The 26,827-nt window shown below is 43.5% G+C and overlaps 1 protein-coding gene across 1 annotated transcript in view; it reads right to left on the bottom strand.

The window, feature by feature from the left end:
* Window positions 1–26,827, bottom strand: part of ADGRL3 (adhesion G protein-coupled receptor L3) — a 792,897-nt gene that overhangs the window by 629,004 nt on the left and 137,066 nt on the right. The gene's annotated exons all lie outside the window — the stretch shown is intronic.

Raw genomic sequence — 26,827 nt, 5'->3', positions numbered from 1 at the left:
GTTTAGGAGATTGTTGCCCAATAAAATGATTCAGAAACAAACTGTGGTAAAACAGAACATTTCTGCTGTTCTATTCTTACAATGGTTCCTTCCCTTACTTCCAAGTAGGGAGAGTACCGTATTTTCTCGATTATAAGACGACCCCCCAAAATCTGAATATTAATTTAGGAAAAAAAGAAAAAGCCTGAATATAAGACGACCCTATAGGAAAAGAGTTTTACCAGTAAATGTTAATTCATTTAAACTAATACATTTTTTAATAAGAGCTATGATTGAGAAAAATATTTTTTTGTTTTTATTTCCTTGTATTTTCAAACCTGCCCCCCCAGTTATGCACATCTGCCCCCAGGCTTGCCACTCCAATATGGCACTGTGGTCCATGATATGCCTTTTAACCCTCTATATGCCACTGTGCCCCATGATATGCCTTTTAACCCCCTATGTGCCACTGTGCCCCATGATATGCCTTTTAACCCCCTATGTGCCACTCTGCCTCCAGAAATGCCTTATACCCCTATATGCCACTCTGGCATTTAGGGGGTTAAAAGGCATATTATGGGGCAGAGTGGCATATAGGGAGGTATAAGGCATTTCAGGAGGCAGAGTGGCGTTAAGGGGGTTAAAAGGCATTTCATAAAGCACTCTGCCTCCAGAAATGCCCTATGCCCCCATTTAACACTCCCCCCCCACACACACACACTTACCGGTGCTTCCAATTTCCTGCTGTATACCGGGGCAGCAGTCTTCCTTCTGTCTCCCCCCCATTTAACACTGCCCCCCCACCCCACCCCACACACACTTACCGGTTCTTCCAATTTCCTGCTGTATACCGGGGCAGCAGTCTTCCTTCTCTCTCCCCCCCATTTAACACCCCACCCCACACACACACACTTACCGGTGCTTCCAATTTCCTGCTGTATACCTGGGCACCGGTGCGGGGAACTCTGATCTCTGACAGCCGGGGAAGGTCTGCGTGATGGACGCAGACAACCCCCGCTGCTAGCCACAGCTTCTTCCGGCTGCAGCGTAAGTTGTCTATGCGGATCGCGTGGACGTCAACCCGCTGCCCTGGTATACAGCAGGAAATTGGAAGCACCGGTAAGTGTGTGTGTGGTGGGGGAGTGTTAAATGGGAGGGAGACAGAAGGATCCAGGTGTCCCCTGCAGCGGTGCTGGGGATCTGGATCTTAGTCTCATAGTCAGGCCTCTATTTGATTTTTATTTTAATAACCAGTAGAACACCCCAGGGAAATAGTATGTAGGCCTCTGATGAGTTTTGCTGTACACCTTTTAATTTGTTCAACATTGAAGAAACCGTTGCCCTTGACTTCTTCCCTATAGAGGGGAGTGAGAGAGTGATAGAGATAGAAAGGAGGTGTTAAATGTATTTGTTGCTGGTTTACTATTTACCACGTGTTACAGAACGAAAAAATAACTTGTGTGTCCAGCAGGCCCGGACTGGGACAAAAAATAAGCCCGGGCATTTAAGACTGAGCAGCCCATTTTTATTTATTTATTGTTAAACCAAATTCTGACAAATGTAATATACCATTTCTTGTTGTCTATTAGTTATATTTCAGCATGCTAACGTCACTGTAATCAATTAGCATTACATAAATATTTAATAAATGAATCATAACGTCATGCAATTTATAAAGCGCTATATCTTTAATGAAAGATTCAAAACAGTAACTAATCTTTGACCAATAGTGTCAGTGTGGCACTCATTGGACCTTGGCTGGTCAGATCACCCTCACGACGAGTGAGTTTGTCAGTCACAGTCTCACAGCACAGCAGGGAAGAAACTCAGACCTCAGACCACCCCAACTGAATTGCAGCGCTCAGCCAATCCTCTAGGCTGAGCAACGTGACTAAAGTCATCATACACGGGACCCCTGAAGCCACAATTTAGTAGAGTAAATAACACAATAATAAGTCAAAAATAAATAGTTCAATTTACTCCTACAGAAAGTAAAGGGCCAGAAAACAGATGACTAAGTACACAGCAGGTCAGGCTCTGCTACCCAGACACACACACAAGGACAGACTCTGCCACACCGACACCCAAACACACACCAGGACAGGCTGTGCCACTCAGACACACGCAATAGGACAGCCTCTGCCACACCGACACCCAAACACACACCAGGACAGGTTCTGCCACACCGACCTTCCCTTGGGCCCTGCTCCACACGCCCTAGCATGCAATTACTCCCTCCGCTACCACACCAAAAAAAATTGCCACACTGACTGCAGATTAGGGGAAGACTGTGAGAGTCAGTGCAGTCTTCCCCCTTCTCACCCTGACCTTGAGAGGTCCTCTCCCCTGAAATCATTCCCAGTCCCTTTGTCCCTCATTCACTAAGCCATATCTCTCCTTTCCTCCCTCCCTGTGAACTATAGATCAAACACAAATAAACAGAATGAGACATACAAACCCTCTTTTTGTAGGTATACAATAATAATGTATGGAAACAGGGCGTACCAGATACAGATCAACAAAACAACACACACCCAGCTTTGCGGCTATAAATCAATTGTAATTCACATATAAACTAAGCATTAAATGTATAAATAACCCCCTAAATTACAGCATAGATCACAGGTTGCACACCCCAAAGCCAGCCCTGGTGTCCGCACTGCCCACCCAGAAACTGATCAGCACCCGGATTACACGCATATTACAGCCCAGCCTGAGCCAACTTTGTCCCCTAACAGCCCAGTGTAAGACATCTTTGTCGGCAAACAGCCCACCCTTCATGTGCCATCTTTGCATTTCCCCAAATCACTTAAACATCCATGACAGACATAAACACTTACACAGTTACTTACTCATTCACACAAATCATTTACACATATTCATTAATGCAGTCTCACAAATCATTCAAGCAATTCATCCACACATTAATTCATTGCCCCTGCTCACTATCTACCCCCCCTGCCCCTGCTCACTATCTACCCCCCTCCCTACTTCTCACTATCCTCACTTACCTTGCTGCCGGAGTCCTGCGGTGGGATCGCAAGGCATCCGTCTCACGCTCAGCTGCGATGCCGGCAAACAAAAAAACCCTGATGTTTTAATTTAAGCCCTGTGCGGCTGCACATCCCTAAGGTCGGCCCTGGTGGGGGATGCCTGGCCCCCTAGAGTGGCGGGCTTGGTGGCAGTTGCTGCGGGCATAAGGGGCAGGTGCTCCTTATGCCCTGCGTTAATGCAGCCGTAGAGGCCGCATAGGCCCAGTCAGTCCGGTCCTGACTGGGCCTATTTTAAGGTAGGGGACTGGAGCTGTCAATCCGGTGTGCCCGATGGCCAGTCTGGGCCTGGTGTCCAGGAAGAGTGATGCATAGCTGCATAGCATGGCTGTCACGACCACCCTTACACTGGCACTCACCGCGGTTTTTCCACCTGGAATACTACAACCAAAGGAGAAGCCCCTGGCAAAGGAGAAGCCCCAGATCCAGAGAGGGTAGTCATACAAGCCGTGGTCAAAATCCAGAGAGGGTAGTCGGGCACGCCGAGGTCAAAATCCAGAGAGGGTAGTCAGGCAAGCCGAGGTTAAAATCCAGAGAGGGTAGTCAGACAAGCACAATTCGGAAACAGGATCAGCAAAGTAACAGTACAAAATCGGCAGGCAAAGAGATGTCAGGCAAGCAAAGGGTCAAAATAACTGGAAACAACTTGGAACACTGCAGAACGCATAGACCACAACAGGGTAACTGGCTAGAGCATTTCCGGATTTTTAAATCTGGCGCCAGAACCAAACCCCGCCCCAGGATGATGTCATCGCTGAACAGGGGAGGGATGGCAGCCTAAGGCCTGGGGGCAAGTCTAGTCAACTGGCCCATTGAACCATCAAAGCGGCTGCGAGCGACATTGAAAGTGGCTGTCGTGCGGCAGTCACTCCACCAGCGCCTAATGAAATTAAAGTGGCCGGCGTGCATGCACCGCATGCCTCAGCTCTTCATCACACCCCTTTTAAGACGTGGGAAGAGGAGCTGAGGCATGGTCGTTGGGTCTGACAGCCGCATGATGCAGGGGCGTACCTAGAGTAAATACTCTAGGTACGCCCCTGCATCATGCGGCTGTCAGACCCAACGGCCATGCCTCAGCTGTACCTGTGGCAGACCCTGTATGTGGCATCCCCCCACACACACACACACACACTTTAAAACTGCATAGTTTCTATGGTTAGGCAAACATTGACAGGGGTACAGCAAAATTGTTATCATTATATACTTAGGGATTACGCAGCACCACCGTCAATGTGTGCCAATACATTGAGCCAGACACTGACAACCCCTATCACTATATACTAAGCCAAACATTGATGTGGTGTAGGCTTACCACTTTAGTGACTGGCATAGTATATAGTAGGGATGCACCGAAATGAAAATTCTGGACTGAAACTAAAAATTCAGCATTCGCTTGGCCAAAACTGAAAAAAAAAACAAAAAAAAAACTTTAAAATACTTTATTAAAAGTAACACCAAAATAAGACAAAAAAATCAACAACAACTTTTGATACAAGAAGGAAAAAGACTTTCATTTTCATCTCCACAACAGTTATCGGAATGGATAGAGGAGAAGTTATAATTTTTCAACGTCTGGACTGCTTTTTTTTTTATTATTTTTTTTTATTTAGTGTAAACGTATAGAGGAAGATTAAGTCTTTTGTGATACCCTCATTGTTACAAATAGGACACTGAGATAAAAGGGACAAGCAAAGAGTTTAATTTTTTATTTTATTTTCCTCCCCACAAATCTATCGTAGTCACTCCACACGAATATTAGTACGCACCATTAAGTAAGGGAAAAATGTCCCTCTGCACAATATTCTTACACCAGCTATCTATAGTATATTTATAGATCTTAACTTATACATCATACTTTCACAACTTGCCACAGACACTTTGTTACTACACTAACACCTGTATTGGTATATTTTTAGTGTATTTTACTATTTATTTATTTATTTATTTATTTATTTTTTCAAATTATACACTTAACTAGCACAATTCCCTATAGACACCTTCTTACTACACTAATATCTGTATTAGCAGATGTTCTCTTTTTTTTTCTCTCTCTCTTCTTCTCTATTTCTTCTTTCTTTACAATTAGTAGTTTTTTCTTTTATCTATTATGGAGCTCACAAAATAATAACCGAATACTAATTACTCAATAGAGCTTTCCCGGATATCACATCTGCCCTATGTATAAAGAAGTTTCACTCTAGTTATACTTTTTATTATTATTATAATTTTTCTAATGTATTATCTATTTACCTATTTTATTTATTTCTCTTCTTCTTTCTATATTGAGGGGACATAAGTGAAGACTTAAAGGAACACTATCTCAGCATAGGTTGTGAAACAAGGGTACTAGAGACTCACTTCTTTCTCCTACATTTCTTTTTTTTTTCTTTCTTTCTTTCTTTCTTCCTTTTTTTATTTATTTATTTATTTATTTTCTTTCTTTATTTTTATTCCCCCTCAATTTGCACACTTCCATCAAAGTGACTCCTGCCAGGCCCTTTGCAAATGGGTTGCGAGTGTCCTTAATACAGTCTCAGCTCAGATTTGAGCAACGGCTGTGCTCCTATAGAGACATGTGCTCTATTTATGGGAGCAGGGATGGGAGGGTTTATGTTTTTTTATATGTAGTTTGTAACATATGGTTTCAGGTGTGGTCTAGCTCTTCCTTGTTTGGATATGATACAAATATCTAAGAAATATCCAACTATAATAAGTGCTGCCTTACCGTATAAAAAGAAAAGAGGTGTAGCTATTATGCTCTCATACTCAATCGACTTAGAAATGATCCACCTCGATATAGATCCAGAAGGCAGGTACATAATTATGGTGTGTAAATTAAATGGAGATCTATACACACTGACCAACCTTTATGCTCCTAATAAATCTCCATTACAATTTATAAATAACGTTTTTAAAAAAACAGAAAGAGTTAAACAAGGCACCTTAATAGTACTGGGTGATTTTAACTGTGTTCCTGATCCAACTCTAGATAAAAAATCTGCTAAGAGTAAAAAGAAAGATACAAATCTCTACAGTTCTGCTAAAAGGTTTAAGGAATTGATAAAACAAAACGCCCTACTCGATATTTGGAGAATCTTCCACCCAGGTGAGATAGATTTTACTTGATTTTCTAAAACACACATAGCCTATTCTAGAATAGATTTAGTACTGGGAGGTCTTGCCTTGGCCCAAAGAACAAAAAAAATCCTCATATCAAATGTTACATGGTCAGACCATAACCCATTAATTTTTGATCTGAAGGATCAGTTTAAAAAACACAGATCACACTGGAGGCTAAACGAATGGCTTTTGGATAAAAAATCTATCCAAGAGAAAGTAAAAGAATCTACTGATCTTTTCTTTAAAGAAAATAAGAATAAAGGTGTTGGTTCACCAACACGTTGGTGTGCCTATAAAAGTGTAATTAGAGGTGAATTGATAAAGATAGGCACGATAGAAAAAAAGAAATACGGACTTAATTTAGCACAGCTATATATATCATTAGAGGACCTAATAGCCAGAAACAAATATAGCCCTACTCCCGAAATAACAAATAAAATTACCGAAATCGAGACGGCTATAAATGAAAAACTAATAGACAAAGCTAAAAGAACTATGGAAGTACTTAAACGTAACTGGTACTATAAAGGCAATAGAGCAGATAATCTAATGTCATTAAGACTGAAGAAACAGCTAGCAAAAAAGTTTATTGATAAAATCAGAGATGGAACAAATATAGTTCTTAAACCAGATGAAATAGGAAAGTATTTAGGAAATTTTATTTGAAATTATATAACATTCAGAATAACACCTCCAAAACAGAGATTGAAAAATTCCTGCAGAAGATTCAGCTGCCAAAAATCTCGGAAGAACATTTATTGAAATTAAATTCCCCTATTACCCAGGGGGAAATAGCCATAAGTATTGATAAATTAAAAACAAAAAAGTCTCCAGGCCTGGATGGGTTCAGTAATATTGTTTATAAAATATTCAAAAACAACATTAAGGCAGAATTAGCAGAAACTTTTAATGCTTTCGGTCAAGGTCACCAAATTCCGGCAGAACTTCTTCAAGCTAATGTGGTCCCAATTCTGAAACATGATAAAAATGCAGCACAGGTGTCAAATTACCGTCCTATTGCGCTGTTAAATGTTGATATAAAAATCTATGCAGCTGCCGAAAGACTGAAGATACTTCTTCCTACTGATACATCAAGACCAAATCGGCTTCATCCCAGGGAGAAGCGTAGCTAATAACATCAGAAGGTTAATAGATCTGTTTGACTCTGCTCAAAAGAAAGGATTGCCCCTATTGGCCCTTTCTTTAGATGCCGAAAAGGCCTTTGATAGGGTTAATTGGGACTTTCTAAGGGCCACATTAGAAAAGTTTGGTTTTAGAGAGACAATAATAAACTATATTATGGCATTGTATTCAACTCCCTCTGCAAGAGTAGTGGGAAATGGCTTTGGATCAGACTGGTTTACTTTGTCAAACGGCACCAGACAAGGATGCCCTCTATCACCTCTTTTATACGTTCTATCGCTAGAGCCCCTAGCAGCGATGATACGATATAATGATAATATCCAAGGCTTTAGTACTTCGCGACAACATATTAAAATCAATCTATATGCCGACGACATTATTCTTTCCCTTACAGACCCGGCTAATTCTATAGATGAATTAATGAGAGTCATCAATGATTACTCCAAGGTATCAGGATATAAATTAAACCAAGATAAATCTATAATCCTTGGAGTAAATGTTGATATATATACAAAGACTAAAATTATTAAAAACCATGGCTTCCAATGGGCATCAAAGTCTATAGATTATTTGGGAATCAAAATATGCTCTGATGTTTCCAAAACGGTGGAGATTAATTTTCTACCCCTATTAAAACAAACAAATAAAAACCTTAAGGAATGGAAATACTTAGAATTTTCATGGCTGGGCAGAATAAACATGGTATGGACTGGAGCTAGACCTTCTGGGTGAGACTACTCTCCTGCACCTCTTTTGGCCAATACAAAGCTATAGGAAACGACATATAAATAGTTTTATACTCTCAGACATTCTTAAAGTATGGGAAAGTTTTAAGAAAAATATAGGAATCAAAAACCATTTGCTACCTTCTCTTTCTTTATCAATTTGTTCAAACTTAGTAGACAGTCTTAATTTAAATACTTGGCAAAGATGTGGTATTCAGACTATCGGTGACATGTATGACACAAGAAATATCAAAAAGTTTGAAGCCCTAACTCAGTCATACATGATTCCTAAAAAAGAGCTGTTTACGTATTTTAGACTAAAGGGCTTCTTACTCAAATACAAAAATAATAACATGTCTGAATCAATTAAAAAATTAGAACAAATGTTAGGCCTACAATTACAAAAAATTTCGGTGTCATCAGCTATGACTTTGCTGACCTTAGCCAAACATAATTCGACACATCCAGCACTGGAGAAATGGAATGAGGACCTAATGTCAGCATTTACCAGGGAAGACTGGAATAGGTCACTGAAAACAGTTCATGAATCTGTTCACTGCCTCAACTTAGTGGAGCTGCACTATAAAATATTAAATCGATGGTACTTAGTTTCCACCAGAATAGCTAAAATGTATCCGCAAGCCTCAGAGAGGTGCTGGAGATGTGAGGCTGATCAAGGTAATTTTACTCATATCTGGTGGTGCTGTTACAAATTACTAAATTTTTGGCAAGAAATCGCCACACAACTTAGAGAAATAGTGGGAGTGAACTTGGATTTCGAACCTGCAAAGTTCTTGTTACATCTTAATTTTCCTCCCATGACAAAAGAACAAAAAGCAATAACTGTCCATTTATTAGTTGCAGCTAAACAAAGCATAGCAAGGTATTGGAAATCTAAAATCACTCCATCCTGGCTTTCGATCCGGATTCAATTGATTTATCAACTTAAAATGGAATCTGGAATCAAATACTGTAAAAGATCAGCTAAACCAACAAATTGGCACAATTGGATAAAGAAGTTTTCTCCTTTAGGCTAGGTTTCCACTTGGGTTTTTGTCCGGCGTTTTTTTCTTGATGAAAAACGCCAGGAAAACTGCCAAGAAAACTGCCACTGCATTTACCTGCGTTTTGGCGTTTTTTCTGCAGTTTTTTCTGGCGTTTTAGCCTTTCTGTGGAAATTGCTTTTTTTGACCTTAGGCAGTTTTTCCAGCCTTTACAAGTTAGAAGTTTCACCCAGCTAAAAGGGATTAGGATAAATGGCAAGTATCTGCCCTCTCCTGCTGTCATTTACTTGGTAGACCCTTTTGTCTCTTTTCTGTGGTTTGTAAGGCATGCTTTATTCCGAATGTCTGCTCCTCTGGGAAGATTGGCCCCAAATGATGGTGCAAATTGTTTGCTGTTGCTTTTGGCACGCAGGATCCGGTCGCGTATGTTTGTTTGTAATGGCATGTTTGTTCCAAATGGTGTAAAATTCAATATGAACCAGTCCAGGACTTTGTTTTGTGTGAAACTGTTTGTTTTCAGCCTATTTCTCGTAGGACACACAGATACTGGGTCCATCCTCTGCATTGTAACTGTGGAAAAAACGCCATAAAAAACGCCAAGGCAATAAACCCACATGGCTTTTTCATGGCGTTTTTTCTCTCCCATAGACTTCTATTGGAGAAAAAAAGCCAAGATTTCTTGCAAAAAACGCCAGAGTGTCAACATGCTGCAATTTTGAAAAACTGCCACAGAGCCCAAAAAAGCAGAAAAACGCCAAAGAGGACTGAAAAAACGCCAAACAGAAAAACGCCAAGTGGAAATGGCATTTTGCGATTTCCTATTGAATTACAGCTAACATCTGGCTGCATGCGTTTTTCACAAAAAAACGCCAGGTGGCGCTATTGGCGTTTTTATAGGCGTTTTTAGCAAAAAAAACCCCAATGGAAACCAAGCCTTAGGCTAGGTTTCCACTTGGGTTTTTGTCCGGCGTTTTTTTCTTGATGAAAAACGCCAGGAAAACTGCCAAGAAAACTGCCACTGCATTTACCTGCGTTTTGGCGTTTTTTCTGCAGTTTTTTCTGGCGTTTTAGCCTTTCTGTGGAAATTGCTTTTTTTGACCTTAGGCAGTTTTTCCAGCCTTTACAAGTTAGAAGTTTCACCCAGCTAAAAGGGATTAGGATAAATGGCAAGTATCTGCCCTCTCCTGATGTCATTTACTTGGTAGACCCTTTTGTCTCTTTTCTGTGGTTTGTAAGGCATGCTTTATTTCGAATGTCTGCTCCTCTGGGAAGATTGGCCCCAAATGATGGTGCAAATTTTTTGCTGTTGCTTTTGGCACGCAGGATCCGGTCGCGTATGTTTGTTTGTAATGGCATGTTTGTTCCAAATGGTGTAAAATTCAACATGAACCAGTCCAGGACTTTGTTTTGTGTGAAACTGTTTGTTTTCAGCCTATTTCTCGTAGGACACACAGATACTGGGTCCATCCTCTGCATTGTAACTGTGGAAAAAACGCCATAAAAAACGCCAAGGCAATAAACCCACATGGCTTTTTCATGGCGTTTTTTCTCTCCCATAGACTTCTATTGGAGAAAAAAAGCCAAGATTTCTTGCAAAAAACGCCAGTGTGTCAACATGCTGCAGTTTTGAAAAACTGCCACAGAGCCCAAAAAAGCAGAAAAACGCCAAAGAGGACTGAAAAAACGCCAAACAGAAAAACGCCAAGTGGAAATGGCATTTTGCGATTTCCTATTGAAGAACAGCTAACATCTGGCTGCAGCCGTTTTTCACAAAAAAAACGCCAGGGCGTTTTTATGGGCGTTTTTAGCAAAAAAAACCCAAGTGGAAACCTAGCCTTAGGGAGTAGAAGAAAGTGGAAAACCCTTTTTTTTCCCCTGCATACCAACCTTATTAATAGATCTAGGGACCATTACTGGAGGAGCATTGTCTTTTAACCCACCTGAACCATTTGTCTGTTTACTGTTTTTTTTTATGTGTTTCTGGTTATCTCCAAATTATAGTCTCGATCTTCGTTAAAGATTTGGATAATCTGAAATATACTCTGCAAGCATCTATAATATCTTATATAATTAATGCTTACTTGTTTGTAATATCATTTGTAACCCAATAAAAAGAATTAAAAAAAAATCATTAAAATAATAATATAAATAATACAAAAAAAATTATAATGTGAGCTGTGATGTCATTGTGACATCACTGGCATGTTCAGGAGGTCCCTAGGAGGACCTCTAACCATTGCTGTGTAAAAATAATATATAAAAAATAAAAAAAATGTAAAAAAATTAAAATTAAATTTTTTTTAAAAAAAATATATATAAAAAAAGATAATAAAAAATTATTAAAAAACCTTACTTCTCATTGCCCTAGCATAACATCTAGCCAGTATAACCCTCCTGCCCCCGTTCACAACCCCCAAACCCGTTAAGCCATAGGCATAAAAATTATACAAAATTGTACACCTTATAGTATGCTCCCTGGTGCTGGGAAAGTCTGGAAAAATCTATATAAGTTAGGTATTTCTGAAATCAGGACACCTGAATTAATAAACTTGGAGGGGATTTTCCATCACTTTGCCTAATTTTGTGAGGATTCAGAGGGAAAATGTAAAAAAAAAATTAGTTTATTTTTCTAATCTTAGCTAGTTTTTACTAAATTTCTCATTCTAAATTTTCAGCTAATCATCCAACTATGGTATCAAACAAAAGCTCTATCTCTCCTTGAAAAAACAATATATAGTTTATATGGGTACACTATTCACAGGAAAAGAGAATCATCGCTAAACCGACATACCCCACAAATGGCAAAATTGCTCTGGGCTTTGAGGTACCAAAAACCCCTGGGATTGAAGGGGTTAATGTGAGATGCCTGCTTTGCTTTGTTTAATATACCTATAACCAAACATTCCGCTTGTGTCTCATTTTTGAAGTGTGTTTCTATCACTGTGTTCTTACACTCCAACATCCAGTTAAGGGCTGCAATATGATGAGCCTGACAATTTATTTGAAAACAAATAAATCCAACATGTGCAATAATTTCCAGAGCGGTACAATGCACAGTACGGTACAGAGACAATGACACATATAATGGCATGAAAATATTGCAAGACAGAATTTGTGTCATATTATTATTGAACAATAAAAAACCACCATCTCTGATGTCAAAGTGAGCCCCCTCAGGTGAGTATAGGGCTGTTTCATGGTACAGAGGAAATAAAAATGGGTAAAACATAACAAAATACACGGTGTTAGCCAGGCAAGAAAAATATGTAAAATGCCCACTGCTTTATCTCAAAAGACGACTCATGAGCTGCATATTCATATTGTTCATTCAATGAGAGATCAAATCCTCTGCAGAAGGAATCCGAGCCAATCATCATAATCTAGCTATCAGCGTTTTAGCTGCTAAAAGCACATGCAAAACAAGGTTACAAGCACTGTTCCCTCTAAACAGAAGAATATACGGATGTAACCAGATCATCACCAGAAATTACGGGCATCTTGACACTTGTTTAAGTGTATGTATATCTCCACTTGTTGCGTATCTAGCGCTATATACATAATACACTATTGGATTCTTTTCTGGTTTTTTTTTCCTCGGTATATATTCCTGTATATGGATCCCAAGGCCATCTCTATGATGCACTGAATAACACCAACACACTGTGAGTGGGAAATCTGCGATACGCAGGGCACAGTACACCTTTTTATACTCCTACACTATATATTTTTTTCTCTGTTTTATTTTTCATTGAATGGAACACACGAGCGCCCCCTAGTGGACTTTTTGACCTTGAGTTGGTCAACATTAGGCACATATATAAACGCCACGGTAACAACCTGTTGATTCAATCTTCCCACAATAAAGAGATATTTCCCTTGTGAGTCTGAAACCTTTTTAATCAAGTCAAAGGGCCAATCCTTATGGATAAGGATCGATACCCCCTCCATTTTAGTAGAGGCCATGGCTGAGTAGTGCGTAGGGTATTGTCGAGAAAAAAAAGTCTGGTGTAGATGTGAGAAGTGAGTTTCCTGAAGGAATACGACAGCGGCACGGGCCTCAGATAGCGCTAGACGCCGCTTACGAGGGCTATTAAGGCCTTTTACATTAATAGAGATAATCTTAAGTATATCCGGAGTCATAATAACTAACATGGAAGTGATAGCGAATTGCGTGTGAGATAAACATCAAAATAAGATCTTTGAGTGTGGTGTATCCGCAGGCACCGTGTAGAACAAAACATAGCCAAAGCAGGTGATAGCCACCTATGTGTTCTCCATATATCCCCCCTCACCAAAGAACAGGGCGTCAGTCCCGGAGCGTGGCAACCCATAAGAGACGAGCAATAAGAGTGCATCCGTCGTTTTACAAACCCCAGTAGCAAACAGGGTGTAAGTAATATAATGAACGTAGTGGTGGAAGTACAATGTGAAAAGGTAACAAAAGCTTTGTAGACCCTGTGCCCACCCGCTTAGCACAGAAAGTAACTCGCAATCGCAGAATAGCAGAACTGTCCCAGTCTAACTAGGCGACCCAGTGGGACCAGTAGTTGCAGCAGAAGTCCCCTAAACGATCATCTGTGAGTTGCAGCAACGTCTGGTGGTAAAAAAAGGGCAAGCTGTAGAGCAAAGGTGGGTGTCCTATGGGACCCATTCGCGCCGCATCTTGACCAGGTGCTGGTGGGGCGGACACGTCATGCGGGAGGTGCATACCCCAGGCACACAGTTTCTCGCGACACTCAGAAGGAGAGTGAATCACATGCGTAGCGCCATCGATAGTAACCAATAATTTCGTGGGGTAACCCCACCTGTAAGGGACCTTATTCTTCTGTAAAGATTCCAAGATCGGTTTGAAGCTTCTTCTCCTGGTGTGTATGCAGAGAAATCAGCAAACAAAGTAATGTGCTGAAATTCTGTTTCTTCTTCACAGCTCCCATTACGGCTTCCTGTGTTTTAAAAAAGTGCAGCCGGACAATTGCATCTCTAGGGACAGAGGCGGGGAGGTCACGAGGTTTGGGCAACCTGTGGTTACACTCAGTAACAAAAAACATGCCCTACCCATAAATCTGGGGTATTCCTGTACTTGGGGGTGTATGTGAATAGAAATCACAAGTCATTTCAGTAATTTCACATACTCAGGGAAAGAAATGTACTGAAATATCACCGTATTTGCTCGACGACCCCAATTATAAGATGACCCCCAAAATGTAATATTAATTTAGAAAAAAAATAGAAAAATCCTAAATTTAAGATTACCCTATAAGAAAAAAGTTTTATTAGTAAATATTAATTCACATGTAAACTTTTCTCATATTTAATAAAAACTATGACTATTGTTTTTATTGTTTATTTTCCAACCTATCCTCCCAGTTATGCACATCTGCCCCATGGCTTGCTACGTCGCTCCCAAATATGCCTTATACCTCAACTTTATGCCACTCTGCCTCCCTGATATGCCACTCCTCCGTCCAGATATGCCGTATACCCCCTATATGTCACTCTGCCTCCTCTGACATGCTTTATACCCCCTTATATGCCACTTTGGCTCCCTGATATGCCTTATTACCACTCTGCCCCCAGAAATGCCTTATGCCCCCCTATTTGCCAATCTGCCCCCAAATATGCCTTATACCCCCCATATATGTGTAACGAGCCTGAAATGGTCAGGATCAGTAGCTGGGGATCCACAGTGCAGAAGCATAACACAAGCCAGAGCAAGGGTAAGGACACAGATGAGTAGTCCACAAACAAAGCCGAGGTAAGGATTGGAGAAGTCTGGATAACCGAGAGACGAAGCGGAATTCAGAACCGGAGCAAGCAGGACAACCGAGAAGCAAAGCCGAGGTCAAAGATTGGAAAAGTCAGGTTAACCGTGAGACAAAGCTGAAGTCAGAACTGGAGAAACACAGAATCGCAAACAGAGCCCAGATAAAATAGATAAGAAACTCTTTGACAGGCAGTTTGTGGACAGCTAAGGAGCCCTTAAATAGCCAGGCTGATAACCACGCCTCCAGCTAATTGCAGGAGTAAACTGAAAACACGGTACTGTTGCTTTAAATCGCTGGCTGCGCATGCGCAGTCCACAGCAGGTGATACGGTCGGCCATCTTGGATGCGGTGCACGTATGCGTAGTTGGCCGTTACATGATTTCGTCGGCCATCTTAGGAGTGGTGCGCGCCATGCGAGTTGGAGAAAGAACACTGGTCGGCCATCTTGGGGATGGCGGGGTGATGCAAGGCACCCGTGTGGCGGCGTTTGTGGGAAACTGCTACGGCCGTAGCAGTCACAGGTAAGGATGTTACAATATGCCCCACCTCGACTTACCGATGCATCCCTAGTCCCCGTGATCCAGACTCCCTGGTGTCAAGTGGAGGCAGCCGGTGGACATCTGCACGTAGACTTCCGATCGGGCTTCTATGACTGAGCACCGGAAGGTCAAGTCACGCCGATGCGCTTTCGTAGAAGCCCCTGTGAAAGTGTCGGGTAGCAGTGGAGGTTGTCTGCGTGCATTGCGCGCTACGGGGGATGCTCAACTCTGGCAGCTGGTGAACGTCTGTGCTATGCACTCAGACAACCTCCACTGTTGATGGCTGGTACTTCCACTGGGGCTTCTATGGTGGAGCACCGGAAGGTCATGTCATGCCGACGCTCCGTCATAGAAGCCACTTCAGAAGTGCCAGCAGCAGAAGAGGTTGTCTGCGCGTATCACGCAGATGTTCACGTGCTGCCAGAAAGGAGGTTCCAGGTCCCTTGCAGTGCCGCAGGGGATCTGGATCTTAGTCCTATGCAACCTGTCATCCTCCCCCAAACAGTTTTATCCTACAGGGCATTACCATGATTTTGCCCTGCTCTATGCTGAATTTTAAATCTGAATGTTTGCAGGAACAGGAACCATCTGGTAACCAATGGATTTTTGTTGTTACATACCTCCATTTTAAGGGTTCATGATCAGTCACACAAGAAAAAAAGATCCCCCCAATAAGTAAAACTTAAGCCTCTCCATAGCCCATTTGATGACTAGAGCCTCCCTGTTGATTGCAGTATATTTTTGTTGCCATGTAGTCAATCGGAGTGATCAATACCCGGAGAACCTGAGAAGCTGTGCTATACCCGGCAAACTTCAGGTCAAACCCCGAGAGTCCCCAGGTGTGGGCATATGTGTAACGGGTTCACTAAGAGCTGTAGTAACTCCCAGAGATCACCCACATGTATCCTCCTGTTGTCCCCGGAATCACTTCCAGCACCAGCCAGCATGCGCACCTTGGAACCCTGCTATGTGTACCCAATAAGTAGTAATACAGCAGGAATGAACAGTTTATTGATGTAAAACATAGACTCATATATCCACAGAACTGCATTAACATAAATTAACAGATACATGTATTCAACCCAATTTTTAATCCCCAATCAGCAATCCTATTGATGGGATTAATTAAACAATGGAGTTCCTGCCTGTGCTATGTTTGTTTGACAGCCAGGCTGGAGCCATCTCTGACTACCTTGGGGCCTTGTATGACAGGTCATTCTGTTACAATATGGTTATGTGTATGTTATGTATGATTAAACAGGTGCTCATCATCATCAATTTAATATGAAGGTTAAAGCACAATCATTAGCTGAAACAGAAAAAACTACATACGATTAATGAATTGGGAGAGGAACAGCCAAAACAAGATGAAGTTCAATGTCAAAGTCATACACCAATGCAAGACTGAGCACAGCAACAAGACACAAGGTAGTTATACTGCATTAGCAAGGTCTCTCCTAGGCAGAAATTTCAAGACAGACAGGAGTTTCCAGATGTTTAGTCCAAGCGTTTTTAAAAAAGAACAAAGAAACAGGTATCTTGCAGTAAATGAAAGGCACAGCATGCTTACGTTCCTTTGCAATCAGCAGTGCCAGCAGCTCAGCGCTGGCAGAAAACAATGGGACCCTGGTACACCCATCTACTGTCCACAGACGTCTCGTCAGAAGCAGTCAGGCATAATCCATACATGTATCTTTGTGTGTCAGGACTGGATTAGGACGGCCTCCGGAAGTCCTACCAGTATGAGGATTTTCTCGTTTTGTGGCCCTGTAGATACAGAAAGCCTGCTCGAAAATATTTTTGTCTTTTGTACTGTACTTTGTGCAAGGTCACAATAGAGGGAGCTGAGCAAAAGACAGTAGTGTGAGGGACAGGCTGGGCCATGGCTTGGAAGGTGATGCCTTTCCTGGTAGGCTGACCAAGGGCATGAAAAATTAGGTAAATTGCCCGTAACTCCCTACGTTATAAACTCTGAGATTCCCCTATTTAGTAGATATTCCCTGTGTAAGTGGCAGTCTCTAGAACTCCAACCGGTAGTGATCAGTTCTTGGGACTCTGAACAAAAGAGCACATGATCAGTGGCCATCTTTATTTACACATTTTATCATAAACCACAACACCTGGCCTAGCTGAGGTTCCTGTTGCCTGACTTCTGATCCTTGCCTGTTCCTGTCAGGGTCCACCCTGCCAGACTGGACTATGCAATAACTATTTGAACCCTTGTCTACCTGCAGCCACTAGTGGCCACCCTTTCCTCTCAGGAGCACCCCTATCCAATTACTTGGGACAGCTGAGCCTCGTTACCTTGGTTTAGCCCTGCCCTTTATATACCTGCTCTGCCATTCAGTCTGGGCCTTTGCATTTGTTTGGCTTGGGTCCCTGTTAGTTTGCTAGCAGCGACAGATCTCTTGCCTTTGCCTTGCGGTGTGTTTGGCCCCGTTTGTTTTAAAACAGTCATTTAAGGCAGCAGGCTGTCTACCTTAAGCCGGAGTGAATTATTGCTTTGGTGAAAGGAAAATGCCTGCAACCATGACGTTTGCTTCTGTTAAGGACGTGAGAAATTCAATCAAGATTTAAGTTCCAGAGAGAGAGAGAAGGAAGAGAAAGGAACAAAGTATGTTGTGGAGGAGGTGCTAATGAAAACACTTGGACTAAATCCCCAAAACATCTACTGCCTGCAAGACCAAGTTAGAGGTACATATATAGTAACACTACTGAACATCGCTGTGTGTCACAACATCTATAAGAATCTCAGAGAAAAGAATGACCCTCGATTGGATGGACTCTGCTTTACATTGCTGCATGGTGGTGAGGAAATCCCTCTTTCTGTTCACATGTATAACCCATATGTGTCTGATGAAGCTATCATAGCCTGGCTATATCGTTAATGTAGCAAAGTATCTAACCCACAGAAGGTACGGAATGAAATGGGGATTTGGAACGGTAAGAGGAGATTCCTTGTGCAGGGAAAAGAGCACAAGGAAGGGGTCGGTGGAATAGCAAGCCCCAGCGCTCCTGGGCAGATATGGCTGCTGGACAGCCTGGGAAATTAGATCCAGGTCCAAGCTGCCACTGGATTATCCTGCTGTGCTGGTTGCGGTGGGATCAGTAATGCCAAGCAATGAGCTGAAGGAACAGGCTGTTTCGGGTCCAATGGATCCCTCCCCAGTGATGGGTCCTGTGGATCTCGATGTGTCTTTAAATCCCTGTGCAGGTCCTTATACCAGCCATGAGAGTCGCATTCCTGTGGGGGGCCTTGAGAGCAGTCCTGACGACTGAGGTAGAAAGTCCAGCAGTGAGATCTCACCATCAAGTCTGGAACAAGTGTTAACAACAGCTGTCATAGAGGAGACCGTCCTATCCCTAATCTCCATTAACCCTGCATATACGATTGCTCTGATGGAAGCAGATGTGGAGGTCCCATGCCTAAGAGGGGAAGGTCTGATAGTGAATGCTGTTTGGCACCCGTTCTAGAGGCTGAAGTGGAGGTCCTGGGAGATAACATAGAGACGGACTCTAAAGTAGAGTTTTTCCAGGTGCCCTGGTGATGACAGTCGAATCATCAAGGCGGAAGACAGAGCAAGGAGACCTTCCGGAGTCATCTGTTCGGAAGGTGGCTCGAAACATACAGAGCTGTGCAGGTGTTGCTGGGATGGGACTTTCTCTGTCTGATCTTTTTTTCATCATGGATTACAGCAGTTTATCAGAAGATCGGACTCTGAAGGTGAGAGGGGTGCTGATAAAATACACAAGTCCTCACACTGGATCAAGCTGTTGCCTCACTTAATGTGAGCAGTCTGAAGAGCTCTGTCAGAAGGGCTGCTTTGTTTGCATATTTACAAACTATGGACATGATTTTCTTAGAGTGTGCAATAGATCATGGACTGTTTTATGGATATTTAAAGAAGGACTGGACCAGGGGGGGCCCTCTTACTGGTCTGGGTCAAAAGCCGCTGGGGTTCGGATCATTTTTAAAAACAAACATGTGGTTTTAAACTATTTTATTGAAATTGTTCCCGAGAGAGCAATAATAGATTAATAGATTTTGTTTTTAAAAAGTGTTAATGTGCGTCTTATGAATGTATATGCCTCACCAGTTAATAATAAAAGAATAGAAATTTTAGAGCGTATCTCCTTCTTTGCCACAGGTTCTTCCCCTCTAATAGTTGGAGGTGATTTTAATTTTATAGCAAGACATGAGGCTTCATAATTTGCATAACATCTTTACTCTACCACCAATAGCAGCAAAGAGACAAACATGAAAATCAAAATATATACACAATCAACATAAAACAGGGACTATAAAGTAACTTCTCTTCTTTGCTGCTACCACCAACAGGTCGGATCAGCTATCCATTCAATTTTCCTATATTGATTGTTTCTATTATTGATTTTTCGTTATCTTTATTTTGCTGATATTATTGCAATTACATCGCCTCTATTTGTTCCGTATTCTTCCCTATCTCAACTCCCTGCAGAGACTCTGCTTTTAGGGCCCTCTCTTTAGGCCCTAAACCCTCTTCTTCCTACCCGCTGTATTTTCCCTTTTATTTTCTCTCTCCAACAGGTTTTCTCTTACCTGTCTGTAGCAATGAGCTGCTTGCTGGCAGATTTTTGATACTAAAAAGGACATATTGCTATACATGGTGATTCAGGGAGGTCTACCAGATGTGGGCCTCCCTTAAGATTGGTCCCTGTCCCCATCTGGGTGATAACATTACTACACTGCTAGCCTCTACCGCCACCTTGTGGTTTTATATACACCTTGCACATTTATTACTGATCTCTCACAGATCTCTGGTGCCAACATCTTCATATGTTTTCTGCTCATACCCTCTTGCTGTGAATACCACCAAGAGTAGTGCTTAACTTTGGCAGACAAGACCCACATATCTTCAGCGGCAGACCTGTCATCATTGCTCTACCTAGCCAGGGCCTCCTTTGGCACCTCTTAAGGGAAGCAACGTGCGATACGCACTCCTGTTGGCTCCGCCCCAGAGCCCAGTGGGGATATCCATGGTTCTTCACCTGAGGAAGACGAGGCTCCAGGTGCCTGCAATGCACTCCTAGATGAGTGGTGAGGCGATTCTCCTGACTCTGACCTAGATTCGGACAATCCAGACCTCCTTACCGCTCGCAGAATGGGCAAGAAGGCCTCGGATCCCCAGGCTACAGGCTCCTATCTGATGACTCCATCCGGAGCTGCTGCAACACCAGAGGATTCTGGTGCCCTCTTTGCCGTGAACCCTGTTTCGACCCTGACAATATAAGGCACCCACGCTCGGCCGAGTGGACTCCGCCTGACCATATTTCAAACTCCCTGGTAAAATGGATCCAGAAACCAGTGCAGAGGGAGGTCTGGGACAAACGTCGGGCAGAATGCCCACATCCTAAGCTGCCACACAAGGTGTTAAGACCCCTAAGTTTGACATATGATGGTGACATATATATCCATATATATATCCAGGGGCCCCAGGAAAGGTGGTATCAGAAGAGCCTAGGATAAGCTTCTAGACATTTCCGGCCCATTGTTCCTGATGGCCGAACAAGCAATTATGTTGGATGCCCCAAATGGACGCCTCCCCTGCATTGCAGCATCATGCTGGCTAACGCTAACTTAGCCCTCTGTAACGAGCTCTCATGCACCAAGACCCTCACCTTATGGATCTTGGGAGCAAGGAGATGGGTCCAGCGGCCGACGGTCTCCTTTTCCGGGATGCTTTCATAAAGGAGCTCAATAAGAATGTGAACATTTTCACATCCTTCAGAAAACCCAATCCTCCATGAGGTAAAGCTTTCTCTTCCAGACAGCGTTTTTCTGGCAGGGCTCCATATCCAAGGAGACGGAACGCCAGCCGTTCAGCCACCAGAGGCTACCGTTCAGCCACCAGAGGCTACCAACAGTCATTCCAGCAGGCCTACTTTTAAAGTGGATTTGCGGCCTTCAGTTTTTAAACTATACAGTTGTTGTTTTTTTTTATCACTTGAAATTTTAATGGTTTTTGTAACAATAAATGCATGGACAAAAACAAGAAAGGAGGATGGTACATAGGTCAGCAAACATCAGACCAAAGCAGTACAATGTGCCACAGAGCGGAGTGACAAAACCTGGCCAGGTAGCTAGTAAAACATAACATAGTACAAGTACATGGTCAAATAATCAGATGAGCAGAAGGAAATGCAGTTAACATCAAAGTAGCCATATATACGAGAGAAGTACACAATAAGTGGCATGCTGCGTCTGAATAATGATGATGTATGACCTGTCCAAGGAAGGGAGGGATGGGGGGAAACAGGAAAGAGGGGGAGGGAAGAAGAAAGAAAAGAGGAGAGGAGGAAAAGAAAAAGAGAGAGAAAAAAAGAAAGAGAGGAGCCTAGAACGAGCAAAAAACCAGGAGGGGTGTCACGAAAAGAGGTAAAATAGAAGTCGTCCCATCTATCCCAAGTTGCCTGGAAAACATGAGAGGTACCCATCACCGAGTGTGCCATACATTCGTACGTACAGGTAGTGGCCATAGAGTAGAGCACCTCGCGTATGGATGGAGGTGCAGGGTTCTTCCACTTTCTGGCAATACAGCCTTTAGCAGCCAGGAGGAGATGTATAAGGAGCTTACGACACGGCGTATCCAGGTCAGGAGGGAGCATATCCAGGAGGGCGACCGAGACAGAGGAGATAATCGAGACTGGGAGCAAATGATTAAAGAGTACGAAAACTTCGGACCAAAAAGTAGACAATAGAGGACAGTCCCACCAGATATGGGCCATCGTCCCTCTGTGGCCACACAGTCTCCAACACAAAGGGGAGGTAGACGGGAAAATCTTGGAGAGCTTGGCGGGGACATAATACCAACGGAATATGACTTTACGATCCGTTTCAAAGTGGGTGGCATTTCTGGACACACCCTTAATCTGTTCCATACCAATCTTGAACATCGAAGGAACAGTGGAGCTCTTTTTCCCAGGCTTCCATATATGGGAGTTTAACATCGGGCACACAGTCCAGCGGCGCCACGTAGCAACTGGAAATGGCATGTGGGACAATGGGAGCCTGTAGACAAAGCTTAACAATTCAGGGCATGGAAGCCGTACATGGGGTAGGTTTCCAATATTTCTGAATAATGTTGCGGAATTGTAAAAACTTTAGGAAGTCTTTATTGGAGAGAGATTAGTCGGTTTTCAATTCTTGGAAAGAGCGGACATGACCCCATGAAGTAAAAAGGCTAATGGACAGTATACCAGCCTGCAGCCAAGAGTCAACGGAGACGTGAGGTAGCAATGGGCGCAAAACCGTAATGGGCTCATGTGCAGATAAAGTAGATGGAAACCCAAGAGTGGTACGTTATTTCTCCCACAGGGACATTGACAATTTTGATGTGGTAGCGGTGGGCGAACGGACTTCGGAAGCCATAGTAAGTCTCTGAAGACCCAAGGTCGAGCAAAAGCATTCTCATGGACAGCCGGGCTTTCTTGTTGGCCCAGATGAAGGTAGAAACTGTCGACTGAATTTCGCGGAGAAGGGTATGGGATATAGGGACTGGCAATGTCCGGAACAAGTAGAGTAGTTTCGGTAAAGAGTTCATCTTGAAGAAGACAATCCTACCCGTACAGGACAGTTAAAATTTGGACCAACGAAGGAGGTCTTCCTTAATTGCTCGCCAAATGTGTTGGTAGTTCACTTTAGCCAATGTGTGGACAGATTTAGTAAGCCTGATTCCCAAGTAAGATAATCAGATCTCCAATCATACGGGAACATTGTTGATAGTTGAGCAATCGTCGCCACAGGGAAGCCAAGGTTCAGAGCTTGAGATTTGAGCCAATCTATTTTATAATCCGAAACAGTGCCAAACTCCTCAAGGAGTACTGAGGATCTGTAATGGTTAGTAGAACGTCGTCAGCATACAAGGCAAGTGTAGTTTCGACAGAGTGGCACGGAAAACCTTCGATAGCTGGAGACGATCGCACCGCTATGGCGAGAGGCTCCATGGCCAGTGCGAAGAGTGATGGAGAAAGGGGACAGCCTTGTCTCGTGCCATTTGAAATATCAAAAGGTCGTGAGAGGAATCCGGCAACACGAACACTTGCATGAGGACGAACATATAACCGGTCAATCGCTGCAATGAAGGCCTCTGGAAGATGGAACGCGCGTAGAGTGGCCATAAGAAAGCCCCAGTGGAGCCTATCAAAGGCCTTCTCCGCATCCAAAGAGAGGAGGAGGCACGGTTGGCGACAAGAGGAGGCTAGATGAATGATGTTTGCAATCCGCCGCGTGTTAGCCGATGGCTGGCAACCCATAACAAAGCCTACTTGATCGTTGCAAATCAGAGTTGGTAAGAGGCAGTTCAGGCGGTCAGCCAAAATCTTAGAATACAATTTTGTGTCCGTATTCAAAAGGGAAATGGGTCTATAGTTTGCACAGGCAGTTGGAGTCTTCCCCGGTTTGGGTATTGTAGTGATATGCGCGGCAGCCATCTCTGAGGGAAGTGAGAAAGATCCCATCAAATGAGTATATAAGTCACAGAGGTGGGGAGCCAATATATGTTTAAATTTTTGGTAGTAGGAATTAGGGAGACCGTCTGGGCCAGGCGCTTTATGAGGCTTGAGGGCAGAAGTCACGCTAGAGTGACTTCATCTACTGTAGGGGGCTTAGTGAGGTCGTCCCAACAATCTTCCGAAAGCTGAGGTATGGGAAGAGACTCCAGGAAACTTCGAATATGCTGGTCTTGCGGCTGCGGCACGTGTGGGTGGGACCGTAGGTTGTAGAGAGATTCGTAGTAGGTTGCAAACTGGTCAGCGATGTGTTTAGGGTTGAAGAGCCGTCCGGCATCCGGCGTTTGTAAATAATGAATTGTCGAGGACGTTGAGTGGATTCGAAGCTTGCGCGCCAGTAGAGTATCGGCCTTGTTGCCTTTGGAGTAATATGTTTGATGAAGCCGTCGCAAGGCAAGTTCAGTGTGTTGAAGGTTAAGTTTATGAATTTCATCTTTCAGCGCTTGCAATTCAGCGTGAGTTGCAGGAGACCAAGAAGATTTATCGGTGAGTTCGAGAGCTGTAAGCTGGGCGGTGAGAGTGGAAAGTGAGTGCGTCCAATTTTTATTTTGTTGAGAGGCAATCTTGAGAAAGTGACCCCGGATCACCGCTTTATGGGCTAACCAGAGCGTTGAAGGCTGCAGGTCTGCCGTCGCGTTGGATAGGAAATACTGGGTCACAGCTGTTTCGGTCTCAGCACAAATAGGGGACTGCTGAAGTAAGCTGTCACTCAGTCTCCAAAGGGGTGGTGGAAGGTCTAGGCCACCATGCGAACAAGATATCCAAACGGGTGCATGGTCGGACCATGATATATTGCCAATGGAGGCGGTGCGGACAGACTGTAAGGTCAGTTTATCGACCAGAATAAGATCCTTCAAGTATTTGGAGGACATGGTAGCAGAGGAGTCCCCGCCAACGATCGTGCGGCCTGTTTGGACCTTTTGAAGCTTCAGAAAGGTTTTTTCCAAAAAAAATAGTTGGTTGTCGTTAGGAGCATATATGTGAGCAGCGTGAACGGAGTCCCGTTAAGATCATCTGTGAGTAGAAGGAAACGACCTTTAGGATCCGAGAGCTTGGAGTGGAGCTGGAAATGGACATTCTTGTGGATAAGTAAAGCCACCCCGGCCGTCTTAGTATCAGACATAGCATGGTATTCAGTAGGATACAGCTTAAAGTTAAAATGGCGGCCGCTAGATTTCAGAAGGTGCGTCTCTTGTACCATCACGATGTCAGCCCTCCTAGACTTAAGCTCACAGAGGAACATGCGCCGTTTGTGGGGAGTGTTGAGGCCTTTGGCGTTAACAGAGAGATCGGTAAGACTCATTCAGAAAATAGGACAGAGAAAAAGAAGAGAGAAAGGGAGATAGAGAGAGGAAGGGTAGCGAAAGGAGGGTAGGACGGGATAGGAGGAAGGCTCAGACAAACCGTCAACAGAGACGAGGCGTCAAAGAGCCACAAAATGGTGTGAACTGACAGGCGAGGAAAAACAGGTGTCGCCACAGTTCACCCCGATAGGGAGGAGCAACAAAACCAACAAACGATCGGATGCTTAATAAGACTATGTGGTATAGGGTGATTGTGTAGCGTGTAGTGAGGAGACATACGTAAAACTGTGGATCATGAAGCTCACAAAGGCGCACGGAAACAACAACGGTCATAGAAACCGGTATACCAGGAGCCACTAGCAACAAGGGAACCCAGCCATAGCGTATGTAAGAAAAAATAAAATGAAAAAAAAATAAATAAAAATAAAAAAAAAAGATTGAGTGTACGTGTTTGTGTGATGCAGTGATGAGCCCTTATGCCCAGAGTAACCACAAGACATGGGATACCAGTAAGTGCAATGCATAAGTTTACACAAAAAAAGATAAAACGTTCGCATTCTTAAGATAAGGGGAACAAACCCCAAAATAAAACAAAAGACAACGAAGCAGCCCTACGGCTGCACTCACGGGACCCAGGGAGACGTCCTGGAGAAACCCCCGGAGCAGTCAACAGACGACCGGAGACTCCAACAAAATCAAGGACGGGAAAATATGCAGTCACGGTACTGGAGACTGTCCATTCTTCGGGCGCTTAGTTTTCACCAGTTCCCATTCCGTGGAGATGTGACGCGGTGGAGAGGATGAAGTAGCCACCACAGGTTGGTCGTCAGTCGCAGACAGGATATTCCAGGAACGGAGGAGTCGAAAACCATCAGCCGGAGACAGCACCACCGATTGGACACCATTCCAGGACAGGATAAGCTTAGTTGGATAACCCCAACGGTACTTGATGGAGTGTTCGCGTAACAACAAGGTAAGTGAAGTGAACTTACGGCGAGCGGATTAGGTCGCAGCAGATAGGTGGGAAAATAGCTGGATGTTGTCGTACGGCGCAGGAAACATCGGATTCTTCCTGGCGGCAGATAAGATAGACACTTTCACCTTGAAATAGTGCAACCGGAGGATCACATCACGGGTGGCCGACACTGGAAGCGACTTCGGTTTCGGGAGCCGGTGTATGCGATCTATAAGGAGATCAGTATCAGAAAGCTCTGGCACGAGAGAGTGGAAGAGGTCTTTAGCGAAATCTTCAAGAGAGCTATTCGAGACCTCCTCAGGGATCCCGCGGAGCCGTAAGTTGTTGCGTCTCGACCTATCCTCAAGATCTGGCACCTTGAGTTGGAGTTGGAGGAGGGTGTCTGCTAGATCATTGTGGCGATCAACCAGTTCGTTATAGGCCCCAGTGTATTCCTCAAACTTGTGTTCTAGATGATCAGTCCTTGACCCAAGTTGGACCAGGTCCTGCTTAAAGTCAGAGAGCATATCCTTGATAGAGTCTGTCATAGAGGTCTTTAAGTTCTCCAGCATGTGTTGAAGAAGTGCAGGGGTAACTTGTTGATCATCTCTTAGAGACAGGTCCTCAGTTGCAAGGTCGGGCTGCGAGGACACGAGGGAGGCCTCGTCGCCATCTTGCAATGGAAGGCCAGCACGC

Source organism: Spea bombifrons, chromosome 1 (genome assembly GCF_027358695.1).
Source record: "Spea bombifrons isolate aSpeBom1 chromosome 1, aSpeBom1.2.pri, whole genome shotgun sequence".
In the NCBI taxonomy this organism is placed as follows: domain Eukaryota; kingdom Metazoa; phylum Chordata; class Amphibia; order Anura; family Pelobatidae; genus Spea; species Spea bombifrons.
This window is presented reverse-complemented; position numbering and strand designations above follow the sequence as displayed.